This window comes from Callithrix jacchus, chromosome 13 (assembly GCF_049354715.1).
Source record: "Callithrix jacchus isolate 240 chromosome 13, calJac240_pri, whole genome shotgun sequence".
NCBI classification, from domain to species: Eukaryota; Metazoa; Chordata; class Mammalia; order Primates; family Cebidae; genus Callithrix; species Callithrix jacchus.
The window spans coordinates 26,992,984-27,013,961 of NC_133514.1; the positions used below are offsets into that span (position 1 = coordinate 26,992,984).

Consider the following 20,978-nt stretch of genomic DNA (forward strand, 5'->3'; position numbering starts at 1 on the left):
CTCTTTCTGGTTCTCCTTTTGCTATCTGATTAAAGAGTTAGAAGTAATGCTAATATTAATTGGAAGCTGTTAAGGATCTAAATTCAGAAAGTTCACAAGAAAAAGAATAAATCTATACTTTTTCTGAGCATATTTCAATAATTAAATAATGTTTTCTTTGCTTTCAATTAGTTATATCTTCATGGTCAATGATTATTAAGTATTCATTATAATGTCAACTTCATTTCACAAAATAATAAAACAAAGTCAAAATATAGCCCCATTTTAATATTAGCTATCAAAGATGCCTATTTTTGCATATATAGTTATGCTGAAATTGTAATTCTTAATGTTTCCTATGGAAAACTTAATCATGATCTTCCTCTTTTCTCACTGTCACTGCACATGGTGCAGGCCACCATCTTGCCTTCCTGTTCATGAGGGAACCCAGGAGAGTACAGATGCCTGGAGGTCCAGGGAAAATTCCATCCCTCTCTTCACTCAAGTAAGAAAAATAGACTGTAGAGGAAGAAGGAACACAAAAGAAAAATCAAAATCCCTCTAAATTTAAAATCTATGAAAACATTTATAAACTTTATTAACTTAAAAATTATTGAAAATAAATGAGTGACACACAATAGTTTCCTAAATAACAGCCCCACTACATATATTTTTCAAGTTTTGAACATCGAAAATAAATTATATATATGCACATATATATAATAGAATTCATATGTTTTCTTCAATTGATTTAGTCCCTTTTTGCTTTGTTTCTAGTATTTTAATTTTTAAAGTATTTATTTATATACTTATTTGGAGGGTTACTTTATTAAAACTTACATGTAAGTCATAATTCTTTGCTAGTTTTAGTACTATTTAAAGACTCAGTATACAGTTTTTTATATTCCTCATAAATCCCAAACTTTCAGTTGAAGATGTTAGCAAACCAGAAATGCCAATGGACCAAAAAAGAAAGAAAGAAGGAGAGAAAGGGAGAAAGAAATGGAGAAGGGAAAGGGAAAGGAGGGAGGAGGGAGGCCCAGGGAAGCTCTAACAAATCTTTCTCATTCACATCTGTCGGAATGGTTAAAACAATAAGCACATATAATTCTGGCAAGTATGTGGAGACACTTTGTCTCTCATCCTTTTCTGGTGAGTTTGAAAAATGGCATAGTCACTTTGGAAAAGCAGTTTTATAGTTCCTTAACAAAGTAAACTGCACTTCTGGAAATTTTCCTGGAGAAATAAAAACTTAATGTTCATACAAAACCTGTACACAAATGCCTATAGCAGCTTTATTTGTAAGACCCCAACTGGAAACAACCTCGATGTGCTTCAAGGGGTGACTAGTTGAAGAACCTATGCTATATCCAGACGATGGAATGCTATTCAGCAATAAAAAGGAACAATACATGAAATACTTTGGATGGCTCTCCATAAATATGCTGAGTGAAAAAGGCTATCACAAAAGGTTGCATACTGTGTGATTCAAACTATGTAACACTCCTAAATGACAACATTCTAGAGAGGAAGGGGAGTTTATTCCTTGCTTAGTATTAAGGTAAGGATAGGAAGGAAGTAGATGTGGCTCTAAGAGGATAAAGTCATAGATTCTTATTATAATGGAAATACTCTCCTGACTGTATTACTATCAATATCTTGGTTGCTATATTGTATAATAGTTTTACAAGATGCTCCCATTGGGTGACACTGTGTAAAGCGGTAAAGATGTCTTTCTATATTGTTTCTTACATCTACTTGAGAATTTCCAATTATCTCAAAATGAAAAGTTTAATTTAAAACCCCTTCATATATACACTTAAAATTTACTTTCTAACCAAAGTCGAATTTTTCAATGAACTACATTGGAAATGTCATTCCCATAAAACAATTAGTTATTCATTCCTCAAATTATTTATGCAGGAAATTATAAGACTTGTCAAACAAATAAATGATTACAGGAATAGAAATCAATGGCTTTATTTTTATTTCAATTAAATATTTTCATAATTTATATTGAACATATGAACACCTTCTCAGTAGTTACATAGCAAAGTCTTTATAGCAGATTCACATTCAAAATTTGGTAAAGATGACAGTGGAAGAACTAAGAAATTACTGGCAACCAGTGAGAATAAATTACAGTTCACGACCCATATAAATCATGTCATTTTCTTTCTCTGGAATATATAGTAACTGTTCATTTGCTCATAAAATAAGCTTAGATTCTTCACTAATATTGCACAATATTTACACATTTTTGAAAGAACCCAAAATTGCTCTGGGGAAAAAATGGAAGGTATTATGTAATATTTCCTGAAATATACACCTAAGGTCTAACATAGTTGTAGCTTGAGGAGTAATGATGGTAGCAGAAGCAGTAGTAGTGGCAGTAGCGACAGCTCATGTTTATTGAATGCTTGCTACATATTGGCAATTTTCTTTTTTTTTTTTTAATTGTACTTTAGGTTTTGGGGTACATGTGAAGATCATGCAAGATTGTTGCATAGGTACACAAATGGCAATGTGGTTTGCTGCCTGCATCCCCCTGTCACCTACCTCTAGCATTTCTCCCCAAGTTTTCCCTTCCTGACCTCCCCACCCTCCTGCTGTCCCTCCATTGCCCCGCCCAACAGACCCTAGTGTGTGATGCTCCTCTCCCGGAGTCCACGTGTTCTCATTGTTTAATACCTGACTATGACGGCGAGCATGCACTGTTTAGCTTTCTGTTCTTGTTTCAATTTGCTGAGAATGATGGTTTCCAGATTTATCCATGTCCCTAAAAAGAACACAAACTCATTATTTTTTATGGCTACATAGTATTCCACGGTGTATATGTGCCACATTTTCCTTGTCTAGTCTATCATCATTGAGCATTTGGGTTGGTTCCAGTCTTTGCTATTGTAAATAGTGCATATTGGCAATTTTCTAAGAGATTTAAATATTTTCCCATGCTTAATTCTCATGAGCCACTACTATAAAGAGGCGTTATTATTATTTTGTTATTTTCATGACCATCATCTTCCCCACTCTACAGACAGGTAAAATGAGACACAGTGAGCAGCCTGGATGAAGCTGCTCAATGTAGTATCAAAAATAAGTGGCAGAACTGGGATTCCTCCTGAGCTGGAATCCACTCCTAAACATTCCATGCAGGGGATATCCATTTTTTGTTTCTCTATATAATTTATTGATGGTGCCCATTAAGTATTTTATTGATTCATTTTATTTTAGAATAAATATGGATTTTAGTAGGTTTCTATTCTTCTCTGTATACTATATATATTATATATGTAATCATATATAATATATATATTACATATATTATATATATCACATATATTATATATTACATATATTTTATATATATATATATATATACAAAAAAGTTATTAAGTGTTAACTTCAAAGACTTTTATTATTTTGGAAGGAATTTTTGTGAATATAAAGTGCTTCATCATGCATTATCCTAAATGGCTCAATTGAAGAAATTTAATTGAGCAAACAAATGAAAGCTTATAGTCATCTGCATTTTGTGCATAAACAAATCTTTCTTTTAAAGGGTGAAATGCATGTTTGGTCATTACAGAGTAATAGAGTTTTCAAAAAAAGAATTGGGATTATATGAAAAGTTTGATTCTCTGAAAATCTAACATTTTTGAGATAACAGATTTTTAAAAACAGGAATAGATTTTCATTTTTGCTGATTTTTGTTAGAGATTTTCTAGCATGTATTGCAAATGGTATTGTATTTGAAAACTGTTTGGATTATGTCTGTGAAGATGGGAGGAACATCACTTTAGGGACAGGAATGAGAAAGTAAAGCTGCTCAGAGTCAAGATAGCATGTTTGCTTATAGACAAAGAATACAGTAGAGTGGATGTCAAAGAATGGTGCCAGAGACAGGTATACATTGGTTGAAATATTTGGTATGCAGGGATTAAAAGGTTTTTGTTGTTTGTTTTGTAAATAATTTTAATGCAATGCTACTGAATAATTTTGAGACTTTGTGTGTATTGATAAAGATATGTTAAGCTATCTTACAGTTAAAAAGAAACTATAAAATATAAGGGCTAAGCACAATAAAGGATTCATTTCTACTCATGGAAACTCTATACAGTTCAAATGTTTCTTTCATTCACTTGGTTAGTAGAATATCTGGAACACAAGACCTCCATGTTTCTCATTGGTAGGAAGATAGATTGCTGATGAAATAGATTGGCCTGTAGCTGCCTCAAACCAGAATTGACCCAGATCATGTCATTTCACATTGCTTTGGCCAGAACAAGTTATGTGGACCCAAACATACTGTAAAGGAGATATAAAAAACAAAAACAAAACAGAAAATCTCAGATACTTCCTACTGACTGTCTATATCTCTTGGGTTGAGAGTATAATATTTTAAAATATTAATTTGAGAAAAAAGATTTAGACTATTTTATGTTTTCTAATGCATTTTTGCTGCCAATAAACTATGTCTTTCATAATTTATGATATTAATTAATTATTGCATGTATTTGAAGTCATTTCAAAGTGTCTTCATGTACATTATCCATATTTACAAAACTTCTGTATGATAATTAAAATATTTTCCGATTTACAATAATGGGAATTTAGGCACAGCTTAATAAGGGATCAGTTAATGATACTCAAAGTCCACCCAAACTCAGTGCAGCCTTGTCTATTTCTATTCTAGACACCTCATCTATATTTGAACAGAAAACTTCTATGCATGTAGTCACTATGAATTTGTTGATATTCTGAAGGTAATAAATATACCAACCTCAATACATTTTCCTTTTTGATTCAATTGTAGTGTTAATTAATATTATACCTAATTAACTTGCAACAAAGACAAAATGGCACACAGTTTTCAACTTTTAATAGATTATTTCCTATGTGACTTAGAAACAGAAAATTTAAAAACAGAAAGTGTAAAAGAGAGGGGATTGGCCAATCCATCCAAGCTTGAAAGTTTTTAGCATGGTATAATGGTGGTGTAATAATACCACTGTCTATTGTTTGGGGAAGTTTTGATCAGAAAACATTTTAAGAACAGCATGAATTAAAATTCCCTTCTACTTTCTACCTTTTTAGACATGTTCATCTTCAATTCCTACTCTGAGAATGGTAAAATATGATTTGAAATGCTTCTAAATAACAAGAAAATAACACATTAAAATATTTTCCTAAATGCCCTTTTCATGTTTCATAAGTTCAGTCTGTTCTTGCATAGGAGGATTAAATTTTTAGAAGCAATCTGTTTATTCACAGATGATTGATATTTTGTTTATCTCACAGTATATATTTAAATGTAAACATTAGCAAGATGATATCAATTATAATAACATTCTTAACTGTGTATGTGGTTACTGTTGGCTAGGAAGATCTGATAAATAGCTGCTAATTATTCAGATACATGAAACTGTCTAGGGATAAAGATGATTACAACCAGCAGATAAGTCTACATTTATCAAATAGATTTGCTTTTATAGTTTATCTTTTAAGAAAAGGTATGAGACTTTTTGCTTTTGGTCATTTGTTCTAGATTCTCTGCCTTATGGGTATTTTTCATTTTAAGCATGCACGTATATAGTAAAATCTAATCATTCATATAGGTATATCACTCCCTTCTTTCTATTGTATACCATAAACATTCGTTGTAATGTAATATAACTGTGAAAATGAATGAGCTGGCTGGGTAGGGGTCAAACCGCAAATGATTTTCTTTGCATTGCTTTCTTCCTTGTCATAGCAAATCTCTTTCACCTGGCAATATTTCAGGCAGAGCCCATAGTTTTACTAATCACTCTTAGTTAAGATCTGAAGCTTCTTTTTTCATGTCATTAAAAACTTCAGTCCAGCTTAATATTAGAGTTAACCTCTCACGTATAAGTGGGAGCTAAAGGATAAGACCACATGGACACAAAGAGGGAAACCGCAGACACCGGGGTCTACTTGAGGGTGAAGGGTGTGGGAGGAGGGAGAGGATCAGAAAAAAATTAACTATTGGGCACTAGGCTTAGTACATGAGTAATGAAATAAGCTGTACAACAGACCCCCAGGACAGGAGTTTAGCTGTATAACAAACCTGCACATGTAACCTTGAAGCTAAAATATAAGTAATTAAAAAAAAAAAAAAACTCATCCACTTTAAAGCTACACTCCAGTCCTACCTCCAGCCTAGCTTGGTATGAGAAGCTCGTAAAAATGAAGAGTGGGGAGTCAGCTGCTTCTCACTTCCTTTCTCCAACTCCTGACCCATGTGCTAGCTGCAGTGTCTGTTGTCCGGTGTTAAGTCTAATGGTTTTGAGGCATTTGGGCAAACAAAACAACACCAACAAAACCAGTCGTGTGGCTGGTTTGATTTTAAATTGCATATGTGTCTGGGTGCTCAGTCAAATCCCCGAGAAGTATTATACCTTTGGAAGTTTCTTAGATAAACTCACCCTCCCCCAGTGGTTTCCAACTATAGTTTCCTGGCAAGGATGTCACTCCTTCTGACCTCTGACAAATCACCCTTCACCTGCTGCTTCCAATAGCCCTAAACCATATAAACTCTCCCTTGTGGTAAACTCACAATCTTCTCATCAAGCTCTTATTCCTAGACTGGCTGGTTCCATGAGAACTCAAATTCATCCAGCTGTAGGTATGTGTCTTTGCCCTGTGGTGGGTGGAAGTACAGTTTGTTCCTATGCTGGTTATCTTTCCTTGCTCTGGCAAAAAGTCACTAACCAGCCTCACAGGCATTTGTTTCAGGTGGTGGGTAGGTTACTGATGGTTTTTGAAATTAGAATTGGAAATCCACATGTTTAGCAATTAGGCTTGTGTTTATTTTCCAGTGATATAAAACTTAAAGAGCGGACCTTTCAACAGTTAAGAGGTTTATGTTTCTCATATCCAATAAGTGTGAAGGTAGACAGTCCAAATTAGATGCTGTTGCTCAAGGACAATATCTCAGATACAGGCTCCTTCCATTGACCTATTCTTCCCTCTCTATCATCTGTCCCTTTTAGCTTCAGGATCACAGGATAGCTGCTGCAGTGCCACGCATTAAGTGCCTATTTCAAACAGGAAGAATTAGGAAACTAAAAGCCAGTTAGATTGTCCCTTCTTATCAGGGAAGCAATGTTATCTGGGAAACACCCAGCTTATTTCTCATTGGCAAATAATGCATGTTATGGATATCCTTATTTGCTCAAGATGCTGTACATAGTGAGCATATTTCTATCACAGATAAAATCTAGGAAATATCAGGAAGAAGAGGCAATTCTATTTGATAAGTACCTAGCACTGTCTGACATGATACTTCTCCTTCCCAGTTCTTGGAAAGAAATTTTCTAATATCCTCTTTGGAAATATTGATTGATGTTCCTTGAGACTTAGAGAAGATGCTTTTGAAAAGACACAATCAGTGGTTGAAAGGATTTATGTAACAGGTGGTTTTAAATGGTCAAACAGCAGCTAGACTATAGTTGGTATGGTTAGCTACTGGGGGAGAAAGTGCAAACATTTTGAAATGAGGAAGGAGGTAGAAAATATTTCTGCAAACTCCAATAATCCCAAATAAGACACAATTTATTCTTTCAAATGGCTTATTCTGGGAATATATGCCAGCAATAAAACCCCAAACTTGACTATGATGAAAGTGTCACTACAAGGCAGAAATATAATCACTCTAAATGTTGCAATTCAAATATTAATGGTTTTTATGTAGTCTTGACTGGGATGCAAGTAGCCTAGATACTCTACAGTCTTGAATACCAGTCTCTTGCACATGTCAATAATTTCCTTTACTTATGGAAAAATAAAACACAAATAAATTATCAGAGAAATTTAAAAAGATTAAATGTAGTGGAAAATGAAAAAAAAAACTTTTTTTTTTTTTTGGACAGACATTTCCCAATGCTGCATGAGGAACGTATTTATTGCTATATTCCAGTTTGGAACCTTTAATCTTATCAATTTTAACTATATATTCATCTTAACATGTCACAATGTACTAAAAATACTTTTCAGTGAAATATTACTCCATTATATTTGGCTTGTTTGATCCCAATAAAGAGAAATAACTCAAACACATCAAACACTTCTTGCCACTTTCTGTGTGAGTTGGAATTTTCTAATTTTGAAGAAAGCGTGTTTCTTATACAAAGCTACAGAATGTAACATTTGAGGTAAAGGTAAATATACCCATCATCTAGCTAGACATCAATACCTTGGTCATAGTATTAACCCTATCTTTTTAAAAGTTTGTAATATTGTTTGATTATTTCTAATTATTATGATTCTTAAAATATGTACCTGAAATTGTTGGCCTCAGCATCCAATACACTTTTAACTTTTGAGGAGGTGGAACTCTGTGGAATTGGAGCCTTTTCCACTTAGGTCACTCCTTTACACATTTTTCTGCCAAGCCATTGTCAAAGTCAAGTTCAGGGTACCTCCCTCCAGAAGATGAGGGCTCCTCTTTGTAGAATCCACTCCAGGTGTGCTTCTGCTGCCTGGATGTTTGGTTAAATAGAACTATTTCCCCAGACAAAGAACATCTAAACAAGAATTAAATACTGAAATGTTGTCTTAAGGCTCACAAAACTGCAAGCCTGTCAATGACGTCAACTTACAGATGAGGAGACTGAAGAGAATAGTAAAGTGGCTTCTCTAGCATCATCTTAATGCCATTGCCCAAACGGAAAGTGTCCAGATTTCTCACCCTGCTTCAAACATCTTAAAATATATATTTACATACTTAGTATATCTCCATCTCTATCTATTCAAAATGTAGATTATTTATATTTGAATGACACATTTAGAATGAAAAAAGCTAATTTATTCTATGTTTTTATATTAATTTAATCATTTACATGTCTTAAAAATCTTTATGCCATAACTATGTCTAAAACACATGGGAGAAAACTCATACCATTGTGGAGAGAGAGACAGAAAGAAAGAAGGTGACTTTATTTATAGAGATACATTTTATTTTATATATACACAGAGATTCGTTAGACAGAAATATGCAGGCAATTACTCTAGGTCTCTAAACAGATAAATAAAATAAACTTTTAGTCTTTTCTTACTATTTATAACTTTTATTTTAAACATATATCCTTTTATATTGTACCATAAAGCCTATTTTCTTCTCAGTCTTTTGATATATCAGTAAAGCAATGATGTCATGGTTAATGCTAGTGAATAGTTATGCATGTCCAATAAGAGAACGTAAATGCTGAAGGAGTGTAGTTTCATTATTCTGTACATTAGTCCAGAGAGCTACATGGTTTACCTTTAGTTGTATCTCTGCTAAAACATTTGCTTTTAAAAAGTAGTCTAGATTTTTTTCCCCAAGGGAGATGTTGGAGGGGACTGTAGTATGCAGCAGACGTCCTAACACAAAATGGGCTTCCCCTTTCTTTTTGTCTCCTCATTTTTATATGCCAATCAAGGCCACCTAAAGTTATGCACCATGAGGAAGCTCTATGTCCTATATTTTCCATGCTTGGTCTCTGAAATGTAAGCCTGGAGACAGCTGAAATAAAATTCTTAAAGAATAATGGTCTTCTTTATTTGTGAAATACTCTCATAACAAACGAAAAATCCTTAAACAAGGGGCTATGCCTTACTTGCCTTAGCTTCCCAGTACCTGGTGTATTGTTGGTGCCAAAAATATGTGTTTTGAATTAGTATATGAGCAGAAAAATGAACAACTGAACAAATAATTTTTAATAAGTAATGTTAATTTTGTATTATTTCCACTAGTATTTTCCAAAGACCAAATTTTAGACAAAATACTTGTATTTTATGCTATCAGGAAACTGTCTATGGAAAGAAGTTTGGAAATTTCTCACAGAGCTTAAAACAGAACTACCATCCGACCTAGCAAAACAATTACTGGGTGTATAACCAAAAGAATAGAAATTAGCCTACCGAAAGGACACATGTACTTGTATGTTCATCACAGCACTATTCATGATAGTGAAGACAAGGACTCAACCTAAGTGGCTCAGTGATCATCAACAGTGGGTAGGATAAAGAAAATGTTGTGCATATATATATATGGAATATTACACAGCCATAAAAAAGAACAAAATCACACCCATTGCAGCAACATGGATGCAGCTAGAGGCTATTATCCTAAGTGGATTAATGAAGGAACAGAAAACCAAATACCTCATGTTCTCACATGTAAGTGGGAACTAAACGTGGTGTGCTCAGGGACACAAAGAAGGAAACAGTAGATACTGGCAACTATTAGAGAAAGGGGAGGCAGGAGCAGTAACCTGAAAACTACGTTTGGGTACTATGCTCCGTATCTGTGTTCAGTTGTATACTGAACCTCTGTATCATGCAATATAATGTGTGACTGCCCTGTACATGTATTCCCTGTATCTAAAATAAAACTTAAAACTCAGAAATAAAAAAGGAAACTGGCTCTGCATGCTACTTTAATTTGTTAATAATTTTGAATTTTAGTTTTTCTCATTTTTATAGAATACAATTGTGTGTGATAAGAGAACTGTTTGAAGAAACCAAGATAATTAAAATATCATGAGGTACATTATGGAACACCTCAATTTAATTTAATTTAGTGAAACAGTGCTTTTTATAATGCAGAGAAAAGAAAATATGCTCTGAATGTCTGTATTTGCTTCAGTATTTAATTAGTGTATCAATAGATATTATTTGGCAACCTACTACATAAAAGTTTACAATATTAAAAGAGAATGTGTGCATGTGTGAGTATGTATATGTAGATGGACTATAAGTCATTAGGATATATGAAAAGTTGTGTGTGGGGTATAATAGTGCTGTAAGTGTTCCAAGACAGGGAGCGATCATTTTCAAACTGATGCTGTTTATCCAAGCTTTGAGGATACCAGAAATTTATTTTTGTTTATTTGTTCATAATATACATCATCTTAAAAATATATGTAATTATTGCATATAACCCAAAACTCTTTGATTTTCTAATCTGGTTCTCCAGAGATACAAAACCACTAATGGGCCGGGTGTGGTGGCTCACACCTATAATCCCAGCACTTTGGGAGGCCTAGGTGGGTGGATCACGAAGTCAAGAGATCGAGACCATCCTGGTCAACATGGTGAAACCCTGTCTCTACTAAAAATACAAAAATTAACTGGGCATGGTGGCGTGCGCCTGTAGTCCCAACTACTTGGGAGGCTGAGGCAGGAGAATTGCTTGAACCCAGGAGGTGGAGGTTGCGGTGAGCCGAGATCACGCCATTGCACTCCAGCCTGGGTAACAAGAGCAAAACTCCATCTCAGAAAAACAAAACAAAACAAAACCACGAATGGTCTTTGAAGAAGAGATACAGAGAGAGAAAGATCAATCTTTAAAAATTGCCTGCTTTTTTTTGCTCTCCATTTTCTTGGTAAATCTTCCTCCATCCCTTTATTTTGAGCCTTTGTGTATCCTTGCATGTGAGATGGGTTTCCTGGATACAGCACACTGATGGGTTTTGGCTTTTTATCCAATTTGCCAGTTTGTGTCTTTTGATTGGGGCATTTAGTTCATTTACATTTAGGGTTAATATTGTTATGTGTGAATTTGATACTGCCATTTTGATGCTAGCTGGCTGTTTTGCCGGTTACTTGATGCAGATTCTTCATTTTGTTTATGCTCTTTACCATTTGGTATGTTTTTGGACTGGCTGGTACTGGTTGTTCTTTTCTATGTGTAGTGCCTCTTTCAGGAAAGTTAGCAGGTTTCTCTGTTGCAGCCTTGAGGAAGAATTCCTTCTTTCTTGGGAAACCTCAGTGTCTGCCCCTAAGGCCTTCAACTGATTGCACAAACTGTACTCACATTATGGAGGGTAATCTACTTTACTCAAAATATAAATTTAAACATTAACCTCAACTAAAAACTGTCTTCATAGCAACATCCAGATGGGTGTTTGATTATACAACTGGGCACCATAGCCTAGCCAATTGGAGAAGCAACATAAGCCATCACAATAAGAGAATATTGATAAGTATGCTAGGTGATAACACTTAAAAGTTATTTTTATTCTTATTTCAAGTTACCTTTGATAAACCTTATATGTAGAATACCACCTGGCACAAAATGCATTTTTAAGAATTGTGCAAGTGTTGATCATTTTTCATTCACACGAACTTATAATATATTATTTCTTTTTAATTTATGAATTGCATTTGTATTTCTTAGCTTTTGGTTACTTATAATTTTATCTTAATTTATTCAGCACATTGAGCAGTGAACAGCGGGCTTCTGTGACTCATGATAGAGGCAACCTTCTATTTAGGATGTAACTTGTTTGAAGGAGAAGGAAATGAAAGCATGTTATATTATGCAAGACAGGTCTGGTTTGTCTTTCAGATATTTCTAAGCTTTAATTTTTCAGTGCTTTGGAATGATTCTCTTGTCAACACCTATTAGTGATGCTCCTGTTGAATATAATTTATCTACCCATATTTTTATGAGGGAATAGGTTGAAGGCAGAGTCATTATTATCCATCTATTGTCTTGCAATGAATTAGGCTTCTTTTTTTTTTGAAAAAATATTCATTTATCTCCCTGACCTTTCTTTCTTCACATCTGCTCATTCCACATAATTTATGTTTATAAAACTCTACCCATTCTAATTGTCTCAACACTAAATTTTTTATTCAGTCTTAAATTTGAATATATTTAGTGTACTTGGATTACTTGAGATATGTTCATCTACTAGTAGTATTAAATGATTGTAAAACTTGATATAATTTTGTATTTGGCTACTCTTTCAACACAGGCATCTGCCATCTTGGATACTGATGTTCCTAAGGTAATACTGTAAGTCTGAGAAATTCAGAATCCATTTTCCTATAGAAACACTGATAACCATTCAGTATCATAAAAAATTATACTGGAGAGAAAATTAAATATGGAGATTACTTTTTCATTAACCGGCTCTGTGACTTAGATAGTCTTTCTATTACAGCTCCCTTTTTTGGGGAAACAATCTAGCATGCATATATTTGTAAAGGGTCCTTCCAATGCAAATATATGTTTCAAATAACAATGAGCCTAAGCCATGATGAGAGTGTGCTGAAATCATGCATGCTTTTGCTATCTGGGTTCTGAAAAGGTGCTATAATTTGAGGCTGTGTCTGAAAGTAGACTGGCAATTGTACTCCAGGGAAAAGACACAAAGAGAAAAAAAGTGGCAGGGGTCAGGAGTTGAGTAGAGCCCTAGTTATAGAGATTATTGAAATGCAATGTTCATCATTCCATTTCTGTCTTCGCAACCTTCTTCTATTTCCTGGAGCATTTTTTACAAACTCAGAATACAGCAATACCCAGGTTACCTTATGTATTTCTCATTTGCTTCCTAACCAGGCTGTTCTGAAATTACATATACTTATGTTGGAAGAAAGCCATTTATCTACTAGATTCAATTCATTACAAATGAATTTTAGAAACCAAATAATCTAAGCAAATTTATTAATTATTTCTTAACATCCAGAGCTACTTGCATTTGCAACAATCATGTTCATGAATTCAAATATATCTCTAATAGATGACATTTCAGGTAGAGGGAGAAAGTAAAGTGAAATATATACATATATAGTGCATATATAAATATACTATATATATTTCACTGCCCACATAGATGTGTGTATATATATTATATATTTATATTATATACATATATATGTATATATTGCCACCACTGAAGCCCAGCAGCCTTCAAGGGTAGAGTTCACTTCCTATGTTCAGTGATGCCAATCAAGAAGTACTTTCTTGCTTTTTGCTCTTTTTTCCTCTTAATCTATTTTGTTACTCATATTTAAAAATTGATTCTTTTGGAAGAAGTATTTGGAGAGATGGAGAAGAAAAGATTTCCTTGAAAGCAATAGTATAGCACCTTTCCTTTATAGAAAAGAAAACCAAAGTAAAAATATATTCATTTAAAAGATGCTACTCAGCACCTTCTATGCATAGATCATTTTTCTAGGGGCTTGCAATATATCGAGGTATGAAACAGAAATCCCTACCCCTTTAGGCTTACATTTCTGTGTATACTAAATATTATAAAGTTCAAGCAGCGTATTGTCCTGTACTGTCTAAGACTTTTTTATATTAAAAAATTATGCTATCTTTCAGTACAAGTCAGTGCCATTTTGTATTACTTTTCTTAGATACAAAGATTATTTCTTTACTTACAATTGAAAAATATAGAAATTGACCAAGAAATTAACTATTTACATTATAAAAAATTAGACTAGTTCTCTTGTGTCTAAATTGATTTTTAAATAAAAGTAGCAATGACAATAAGAAAGGAAGCTACTAATGAAAATTAACATAACATTTGGAAGAAAAATATTTACCATGTACAGTTATATATAAAATATTTTCATCCCATTGATAGAGTGAAACTAACGTGTTAGAAGCAGCCTGTATGTAATGTAACTAGTGGCTCTCCATGACAGTTGATTTAAAACAGAATCTTCCAAATCAACAATAAGGAAAGAGATATGTTTACAGATATTCAAATGGATATGACCTTCTCTTAGACTTTTCCTGACTTATCAAGAAAATGGCATATTTCTTATATAACTTTATAACAGCTATAGAAACATAACTAACAGAAATAATAGTGATATTGTTGCAACTATTTTACCCACATTGTAAATGATTTTATCACACCTGATTGTCTTGCCAATCTATTCCTGAAAGAGGACAAGGAACTGTTCACATGTTAGTTGTCTCATTAGCCATGACTTAAACATTTAACTGGCCTGTATGGCTGTGCTCTGAGAATCCTGGTGCTTTTCTACTAGTAAAATACTTCCAGGTGAATAGTACAGGCAAACTAATGATCCACTGATACATGAACTTTTTGTAGAGTGGTAAGATAAGAGACTATATAGGTCATTTTTCAAAGCCCCTCATCCGTGCAGAGATACCTGTTTAGGAAGTAAGTAGCTTTTGTTTTGAAGTAATACTATCATTATCTTCTTAGTCACTCTATGACATTTTGCGTATTTTCATGACCTACCCTTGTGAAGAATAGAATTACACTAAAGCTGACTTGCTTGTATTTTTTATGCCTATAGTTGCGAGGATTATTAAGAATTGGAAAGCAACTTCAGAATTTTACTAGTCCATCGGCTAGAAAGTGGGTTTATAGTTTATGCCATCTGAATCTCATAGAACAGATTATTATATCAATAAACTCTGTGTCCTTCAGGGAACAACAGAAAATCATGTATTTTTAAATGAGAAACATTGTGTTTTGGAGACTGTGAATAAGTAATACTTGAGCAATACTTGGCTATTACTTTAAATATACGACGTTGCTTTTCTCTGTGCCTCTGAGCAATGAACAAAGCGGAGCGAAAGACTCCTGGCTTGGAAACCCTAAGAAAGCTTTAAACAAGGGATTGATATTAGGAGACTTGTAGAGTCCTGGAAATGTTTTTGAGGAAATTAATGTGACTTATTTCAAACTATGTGTTACATACTGCTATTTCAAATGTTATGATTTTTTTTCTACAAAAATTTGTTAAAATACTTAAAACATAATTTATATGAAAAGTAGTTTGAATAATGGATCAGTTTTGAAAACTTATCAGGAATTTTTATGTGTACCTATTATGTGTGTATATATGCATATGTGTGTATGTATTTTGTTGCTTTTGCTGATTTGAAGTAAAGCTGTAATAGACTAAGCCTGGAGCCAAAACATAAAGACAGACTAGTTGTTGCAGCAAGAGAAGGAATTTTGATCTGAATTGGGGAGAGTCTTGGGAGGTGTCTTTGTATTCCTGCCCCCTCCAATCTTTAATGAAGTATTAGTTTGATTTGATACACTGGACAGACTGAGAATAAAATATACTTTCCTGTTTATAATTTGCTAATGCAGTTCTCAAACTCGTACTGTCTTTCTGAATTGATAGAGGAAGATTTCATACAAATAAAAACTTCACAGCATTCAGGGACGAAGAGCAACTTGCAACTATTCATAATCACATTTCCAGATATTCTAGAAAAGATGTGTGCCCTGGTTGACTGGAGCTGTTTAGTCTTTTATACCCAGAGTCTTCAGAACTTACAAGGGCTCCAGGTATCAGAAGAGATGAGGTGTGCTTTGACTGTCTGTGGACAGAGGATAAGCTATCTGAGGGCTTAGCAGATTGGAAGATGCAGAATGTATTTTAACTTTAGGACATTCTTTAAGTAAAAGTTAAAACTCGAGTACAAAGAAGAAAACATATACACAAACACACATACACATATGTGTGTGCATATATGTGAGTATATATATAGGTATGTGATGTTTTGGTTTCTCAACTTTTTATTAGCATGTTACATATCAATTAAAAAGTTAAAAACAGAGGCACGTTCACCAAGATATATTACTGTGAAACTGAAACATAAAGAAGACAGAGGAAAATCTTAAATTCAGGTTTCAAACAGCAAATCCAGAGGAAAAGGATGATTATCTATGAAGGAATAACATTTAGACTGAGAGCAGACTTCACAGCAGCAATAATGAAAATGAAAACTAAAAGGCAGGATAATAATATCTTCAAAGTGCTAAGGGTACTTGACTGATAATCTAGAATCATATGCCTATACATTGTAAGAACAAAGGCAAAAACACTATAGGCACAGATTTTAGAAAAGGAACTTCTGAAGGATACCTTACAGGAAGAAGAAAAATAATACCAGAAGGAAGATAAAACAATTTTAATTGCTTTTACTATTCTGTCCAATTTTCTGTTTCTTAATATCTTGCCTTAAATTTAAACCTCCCTTAAAGTTAGGTAGTAAATATAGGAAAAAGGTGCTTAAAGTATATGTTATCATTTTAATAGAAGACTTTTATTAAGAAAAATTTTAAGTTAATGTATAAATATGTATGGTTTATTTTTTATTTATTTTTATTTTTTGAGTGTTGCTTTTGTTGCCCAGGCTGGAGTGAGTCTCTATCTAGACTCACTGCAACCTCTGCTCCCCAGGTTCAAGCAGTCCTCCCACCTCAGCCTCCTGAGTTGCTGGAATTACAGGCCTGTGCCACCATGCCTGGCTAATTTTTGTATTTTTAGTAGAGATGAGTTTTCGCCATGTCGGTCAGGCTGGTTTCAAACTCCTGACCTCAGGTAATCTGCCTTCCTCGGCCTCCGAAAGTGCTGAAATTACAGGCGTGAGCCACCATGCCTGACCATATGATTTATTCTTAACATGACTGAGGACAAGTGTATCTGGGTATTTATCTTTCTGCTTTGAGTAATTACTGCAATTTCTAGTACAGTATCACGTATCCATGAAGAATACTTGTGCCACCCTGGACTGGTTAGAATCACATTACCTCATAATTTCTTTGAAATTTTCTTGTATCAAGAAAAAAAAATGTCTCTTTCATGAAGACCATTTTCTTTCTCAGTACGAAGTCCTTATTGGTTTTATTCTGATAAAGTTCTGGATATCTATGTTTAAGAATAGTATTCACGATTGCTTTCATACTTTTAAATTGAATTTTGGATAATAAGTAATTTTAAAATGTGAAAATTAGCTGTACATGAATAGATACATGATCAGAAGGCCTTCATGATTATCCAAGACTATATTAACTATAAATACTATTGAATCATTAGCTTTCTGTGTTATATTTTGAAATCTACTGATTTTCTGAAGAAGGAAAGTGTGATAAGAGTGATTTGATTTATCCCCTTGGCAATTCCTAATATCTTCATGAAGTAATCTATCCCTCTTGTTAAAGAATATAGCCCTTAAAAGCTTTTGCTCTTTGACTTTATGAGCTCATTACTAATGGAGGAAGCTTAAGGAAAAGTCATTTTTAATGACAGCTCTCAAATGGCTCTTAGGAATAATATATTAGTGGTAAGGCATAGTAAGAGTAGATTGCTCCCTCTCATAACTTTCAACAGAATCCTTCTGATTAGCACTTTTCAAGTCGTTCATTAAAATTGATTTCACTTTTTCTGAGGCAGGATAATCACCTGAATCTGGGCAGCAGAGGCTGCAGTGAGCCAAGAGCATACCACTACACTCCAGCCTGGGCAACAGAGCAAAACGCCATCTCAAAAAAAAAAAAAAAAAAAAATCAATTTCAATTTTTTAGTGTAGTATTCCTAAAGATACATCTCCTGTATTCTAATATTATTATCTCACTTTGGCATATTATTGTTAGTGCAGGTAAATTATGAAATGTTCACATACGATGTATTCATTGTTTTACTGAACCAACATTTGATAAATGCCAAACATGATGTTGTGCCTATTTTAAATGTGCCATAAAAGAAAGTAAGTGTTTCCAAAAAAATCTTTATCCTCATAAAATGTAGTGCACCTGAGGGAGACTGAGAGGTTAGCTAACCATTAAAAACTCTAGGAACGCAAAAAAGGATACGCTCACTTCTCTACAGTGGGTGGGAGAGCTGGTGTTTCTCTCACTGGAGAAAACAGCCAAGCAGAGCCTCAGGAGATACAGGAGTTCACAGGACTGAGAAAAGGACATTTTTAGTCTAGGAAATCTTTAAGAAGATTTACTGGGTCTGAAGTTAACCAGGCTGTCAACGGTGGATAAAGATAACAATATGTATGCTAAGGAATTTATAATTTGTTTTGCAGGAGGTAGGAAGACATTGATTGAGTTTAAGAAAGTGATTGAACAAATCAAATTCAGACTTAAAGAAATTACTCTGGCTTCAATTTTAAGGATAGGTTGGAAGAAGAAACCTAATTTATACTGGGAGACACTGAGAATGTATTCTAATATGAGAGCAAGGAGTAATGAGGAACATACACTCAAGTAGGGACAGAGAGAAGAGGAATTCGTCATTCATTCAAAAAACATTTATTGGACTCCTGCTCTGTAGTTGTAAAGATTGATGAAACCATGGAGTAGACTAAGAAACATGATCTAGCAAAATCAGCAGGACTTCCTGATAAACTGAATCAGGTTGAGGACAGAACATAAGAATCTTTGGCTATGTCTCAAGATTCTGACTTGTTCAACTTGACTAGTTAAGTAGTGATCATATGAATGAAGACATAACAAACAGCCCACATACATATGAAAAATGTTCAAAGTCATTGATCATCAGAGAAATACAAATCAAATCTACAATGAGATATAACCTGACACCAGTCATAAATAGCTATTACTAAAATAGCTATGATAGGAGAGCAGATGCTGGCAAGGCTGTGGAGAAAAGAAAACACTTAAAAAGCAGTTTGCAGACTTCTCAAAGGACTTAAGCCAACCCAGAAATTTCATTACTAGATATATACTCAAAGAAAAATAAATTGTTCCACCGAAAAGACACATGCATGCCTATGTTTATTGCGCACTATTCCCAATAGCAAAAACATAAAATCAACTTAGGTGCCCATTGACAGTGGGTTAGATAAAGAAAATGTGGTATATGTATACCATGGAATATTATGCAGCCATAAAAAATGAAATCAGGTCCTTTGCAGCAACATGGAGGCAATCACCCTAAGCGAATGAATGCAGGAACAGGATAACAAATACTGCATGTTCTCACTGATAAGTGCAAAGTAAACATTGAGCACAGATGAATGTAAAGATGGGAAAATACATACTAGTGACTGCTAGAGGTGGGTAGGAAGGAGAGAGACGTGGGTTGAAAAACTGCCTATTGGGTACTATGCTCATTATCTAGGTGATGGGATCCATACCCCAAACCTCAGCATCATGCAATTTACTCATGTAACAAACCTGCATGTGTACTTCCTGAGTCTAAAATAAAAGTTTAAATTTTTAAAATAATAAAAAATAGATAATAGAAAAGGAGAGAACAGTTTTAGAGGATGTAATGAATTGAAGTACTGGTAGGGTGTTTAGTTGACAGGGTCTAGTAGACAGACTAAATAAATTAAACAGAGACCTAGAGTAATGATATAAGATTTGGGTGCCTTCACATATATGGGTAGGTAAATTCAGAGGTATGAGAAATTATTTAATGAAAGAAGTAAAAATGATAGATGGAGAGGGTGAAACACAAAACCAGAGAATGTATGAAAGAAAAAAGGAAGTTGCAAAAAAGCCCAGGAGTAGAAAGAAAACTAAAATGAGAATCATGTTTTGGAAAACAGAAAAATGGATTGAACTAAAATGTTAAATGCTGTCATTATCAGGGAATGTAAATATTTTAAAAGGTTTGACAGATTTATAATAAATCATTTCCATCAGTGTTTTATTCTTCTGAGTTTTCATAATGACTTGATTTTTGTTTTGAGGCTATTTATTTTGTCCTTTGATAGAGGATACTATTTAGATGGTCTCAACTGGAACTTATCTTTAGCATTTTAAGTCATTCATTCATTCAGTCTCATTTTGCCATAAGGTTTAATTAATTTACCTTCCATATACTCATAATACTCATATTAGCTTTCTTGATATGCCTTCCTTCCTGAGCTTGTGATACTTGCATCAGCCATCAAGTAGACATTCTCACTTGGTTGTCTCAGTGAAACCTGAGAACCAAAATCACCTAAACTGAGCTTTTATTCACAACTCACAAATCTATTGACAGCCTATTCATCTAAGCAAGTCTATCTATCTTGTCAGATTTTTTTGCTTAGATGAATACACTGGCCAAACTTCCACTATGGCCAGTTTCAAGCTACCTACATGGTGCCATTAAACATAGAAGGTAAATCACAATTGGCTCTTGCAAGTATAAGCCAAATCTAGCACATCACTTACTACTCTATTTGATAGAGAATGTTCTCATTAAATAACTCCTATGTTCTCTATATTATCACTACCTTTATATTAGCTGATCACTTAACTTTTTCATGTTTGATCCATTAAGACTCATCCCTGAGGAGGATCCCAGTGGAAAATAACATGTTGGAGATTTTAGTGGCACAATATAGAGCACTTGTCTTACATATTGAGTTGGGAACTAATGAAAATAGGAAAGCAAGTCAATGGAGCAAAGAAATAACCTTTCTTATTACAAAAGAAGTTAAAGATCAC

At 33.9% G+C, this 20,978-nt stretch overlaps 1 protein-coding gene across 1 annotated transcript in view; it reads left to right on the forward strand.

Moving 5' to 3' along the window:
- SGCZ (sarcoglycan zeta) overlaps window positions 1–20,978 on the forward strand; it is a 1,232,742-nt gene that overhangs the window by 593,500 nt on the left and 618,264 nt on the right. The window lies entirely within an intron of this gene.